Source organism: Equus caballus, chromosome 14 (genome assembly GCF_041296265.1).
Source record: "Equus caballus isolate H_3958 breed thoroughbred chromosome 14, TB-T2T, whole genome shotgun sequence".
NCBI lineage: Eukaryota > Metazoa > Chordata > Mammalia > Perissodactyla > Equidae > Equus > Equus caballus.
Window position 1 is genome coordinate 16,999,007 of NC_091697.1, and position 4,249 is coordinate 17,003,255.

General features: G+C 48.7%; 1 long non-coding RNA gene across 1 annotated transcript; it reads right to left on the reverse strand.

Annotated features, from left to right (window-relative positions):
• Positions 1–378: 378 nt before the first annotated feature.
• LOC138917426 (uncharacterized) lies at positions 379–3,804 on the reverse strand. The gene is made up of 2 exons (XR_011425401.1): positions 3,544–3,804; positions 379–1,918 (listed from the first exon to the last, which is right to left on the reverse strand). It is a non-coding gene; the product is annotated as an uncharacterized lncRNA (long non-coding RNA).
• Positions 3,805–4,249: the final 445 nt, after the last annotated feature.

The window sequence follows — 4,249 nt, forward strand, 5'->3', positions numbered from 1 at the left end:
GTTTCAGGAGAAATGGTCTAGCTCCGAAAGGAATCAGACGAAAGGCTAGAGCAGTTCGAAGCAACTACCTGATTCAGAATCAGGCTGAAGTGCCACCTGAGTACTCACAGACAAATTAGACCTTAACCAGAAAAGGAGGAAGCCTTAAAATAGACCTTGAATGAAGCCCGGAGGGCCTGAAATGCAAAGAGGGTGGAAGCTCAGGTCCTGGAGACAGACTCACCCTCCAACTCCAGGGTCGTGAGAAAAGCAGCGTGCTCAATGGGCTCCATTGTGGGGCCACACCTGTTTGCTCGCCAGCCTCAGAGGCATCAGGGGTATTCTCTGGATCCCTAAATGGACCACCAAAATGTAGACCTTAAACAAATGGAAAGCCAGTTGTTTTCCACCAAAAATAGGTTTAATTGGGATCAGGAAAGAATTGCAATTCAGAGTCTGCAACCATGGCATACCACATGCAAATCCTGGAGCAGCAAAAGGAGGAGAACCTCTTTCATAGAGGAGAAGAGGAAGTTGGGAGGGCTATTGCGAACAAAGAGTTTGTTGAACAAGGTGCAGTGGCTTTTCATTGGCTGAGTTTCTTGCCGGTCAAGAAGAGGAAGTCTTTCTGCTTCCTGTTGGGTTCTGCTTTGCTATGATGTGGAGCACCAGAGTTCCCCTTTCTGGCCTCCTGACTCTGTTTAATGAGGTTTCTGTTTATTAATTGTCACAGGTGTATCCAGGTGTCCATCCAGATATGGCCTGATTTAAGGGGGCAGTTTGCCTTTCTGAGGCCCTCCAGGTCCAGGGAGACACCTTAGGCCCTGATAAAGGCCACCCTTTACCGAGGACTCAATAGGCCCACCTGATTTCCTCACATTTTTTTTTAAGATCCGCCCTGAGCTAACATCTATTGCCAGTCTTCCTCTTCTTTTCTTTTTCTTTTTTTTCCTTTCCCCCAAAGACCCCGTACATAGTTGTATATCCCAGTTGTAAGTTGTTCTAGCTCTGCTACGTGTGATGCCACCTCTGTGTGGCCTGATGAGCGGTGTGCAGGTCCTCGCCCAGGATCTGAACCTGTGAACCCTTGGCCACTGAAGTGGAGCATGTGAACTTAACCACTCGGCCACGGGGCCAGCCCCCTCCTCACACTTCTTTACCATCTCCATTTACTTGGGTCATCCCACTTACCCCTCACCAGTCTTAGAAAGTAAATCCTATTATTAGCTCCAGTTTACAGATGAGGAAACTGGGACAGGAAAGGGCTAAAGTCAAGTAGGAAGTGGTGAGAGGATCTGACCCATGTGCACTCTGGATGGTGCAGTCAACTGTTTCACACAGCAATCAGGACTGCTGGTCAACAGGCATCAACTGCTGGGATCGTCAGTCATTGCTGGCGAGCTTCTGTTCTGTTTCACTGTGAAGATACAGAGGCTTACAACAGTCGAGAGACTCTGCTCAGGCCGCAGGTGTGTTGGGGCCAACCTGGGACTCAGGCCTGGCTCTACCTCTGCCACAGCGGCTACTAGAGATGGCCTCATGCAGACGTGGCACCCCATGCCACCCCTGGCATGTGCCTGATGGAAATCTACACTTGACTTTTCGGTTGGGCTCCCAGCAAATAGACCATGATGTAGAGATTTGTGGCAGGAAGTTGACTGAGGACTGCTCCTGGGATCAACACTCACAAGGGAGGCAGGCAGGATTGGGCAGAGGGAGAAACTGAGCTGTGAGGCAGTTACTCCTGAGGCCTCAGCAGTTCCATGGAGAGCTGTGGAGCTGAGAGGTAGCTGCAGAAATGTCCAAGTTGAGGTGAGGCTGGAGTGGAGGGGTTGGGTCTTTCTGCCCCAGCGTCTGGCGTGGGATTCCCGAGAACTGTGGGTGAGGCAGCTCCTTTCCCCCAGGGCAGTCCCTGCAGAAGTCCTCAGCGGCAGGCTGTCTACAGAGAAGAATATTGTCTGTTCAGTGGCTTGATCGTGTCGTCTGCTCAACCCCCTTCCCACATGCAGTCCTTTCTAGCCTTCTTTACTTCTCCGCATGAGAGGAACTTCCTTCTGCCTCATCTTTGAGACACAGATCTCACAGTCTCACTCTTCCTCTACTGCAGTATCCACCTCCCCTTATTACGATGGTCCTTTTGAAGAAAACCTCTCCTTATCTAAAACAGAATTTGTTTTTTATTTGACAGTAAATTTATACAATGCAGTATGACACAACATTGAGAATGAAAAACTTCTGCAAACTACACGCAAGGACATAGATAGGACTCACGGGCATAATGTTGAGGGAGAGGCATCAGACACACGAAAACACCATGTATTGCCTGAGTCCATTCACCTAGAGCTCAAAAACAGGTGAAACTCATCCGCAGTGTGAGAAGTGAGGCTTAGGGTTGCATTTGGGAGATGTAGCCTGCGGCAGCTGCCCTGTTCCAGCCCCTTCCTCTCCAGTGGATCCTGGCCAGACTCCTTCCTGAGTCTGGTTCTCGGGGTCCCTACAATGGTGACCTGCCTCTGGGCCCGCCTGCGTTTCCCACTACCCTCCAAAGTGCCCTTCCACCTAGTCCTCCGAGGCCTGTCCTTGTAGTGTGCCTTTGCTGAGATTAATAACAAGAAGCTATAAAATATAACAGACTGTAACTATAGTTTAGATATAAGAACTGAGACCTTATCTTGCCACAGGCCCAGCCTGTGCTTGCCTTCAAGACTACTCGTTCACAGCCACAGCAGCCTTCTGGAGTGGGTACTACTATCCTTGTCTTACAGATGAGGGCATCGAGGAACAGAGGGGCCAGGACGCTTGTCAAAGGCAGCAGATAGGAAGGAGGGAAGAGTCTGGATTCCTTTCTCCTCTCTGTCCCAGCAAACATTAGTCCTGCCTTCCAGGCCCAGCTCAAATGGCTGTGAAACCTTCCCTGGCTAGTTCAGACCCGTGTGATACCACTTGTAGCATTTTAATAATAACAGTTTAAAAAAAATCCACAACTCTATTACTTGTGTCTAATATTTCCTTCACCTTTTAAAGGAAAAGGCCCATGCCTTGCATTTCTTCAGGAAAAAAACAAAAACAAACACACAGAGTCCATCCCTTATGGGGGACATCCCGGTGTGGTCAGGCTCTTGACACTCTCTGCTGCCCTCCTGTGGCTGTTTGTTTTCCTGGGCAGGGGAGGGTGATCTCTGATGTCACCTCATGCACAATGGCAGCTGCTGGCTTTAGGAGGGTCACACTACAGGACACTGAATACAACAGATACGGTCCCACTGTTTAACAAACTACACAAACACATACACAGTTTTTGCAGCTGCAAGTGTAAAGCCATTTTTCTTATTCATTAAAAAAGATTGACCTACTGGATTACAATGGAGATTTGCCACATGCACAAAAATCCCGAATGAACTTAACTGAAAATTTGGCAGGAAAGGATTTAGTAATGTATTCAGCCAAACCCAGTGGCTTGTGGGCATTTTTAGTTGTTTATTATGGAAAATTTCAAGCATACACAAAAGTTAAACAAGTATCGCCAACTCCCATTGTTACCGAACCTGAAGTGAGTTCACTTACCCGTTGCGCAGCAAGCCAATCTCTGACACCGGGGGTGGTGGAAGAAAGTAGGAATTTTATTTTTGCACAGCCCTGAGCAAGTAGAGAGGGCAGCTAATGCTGAAATTCCAAACTCCCCGAAAAGCTAAAAGGAAGGGTTTTTATTTGGGGTTTTAGGTAGGGGAGGGGGAGCATATGGCCTTGCTGGTCGGAGCTTTCCCACCAGCCTGTCTTCGGCCTTGAGACACTTGGAGAGAGGAGGGAGCTCATGACCTTGCTGGTCAGCAGCTTTCCCACCAGCCCTTATCTCTTTGCGGGAGGAGATAGTTCAGGTGCTTGTCCTTGACGGTGTCTGTCTCCATGGAGGATAGTGGATTCTGGAGCCAGGAAGCCAGAGAGTAAGCAGGGAATGAGTGCTTTGGTTTTAACCCCATATATGCTGGGTTTAATGTGGGGAAACTGATATCAGGGTCGGTATCACCATGTCTGTCCTCCTTGGCCAGACTCCTGTTTCTTCTATTGCCCTCCTCTCTCATGCACATTCTCTCTCTCCCTCGTTTCCTTATTTTAGTAAATTTCTAAGTTTGGAGCTGTGCACAGTGAGACTAGGTATGAGATGATTACAACTCTTGTTTCACAAAGAGGATCGTGTGCCTGGACATGAGGGCAACACTGTGGGGATCTTTTGTGACCCAGCACCCACCACATTTCTGGGTACTAGTAGGTG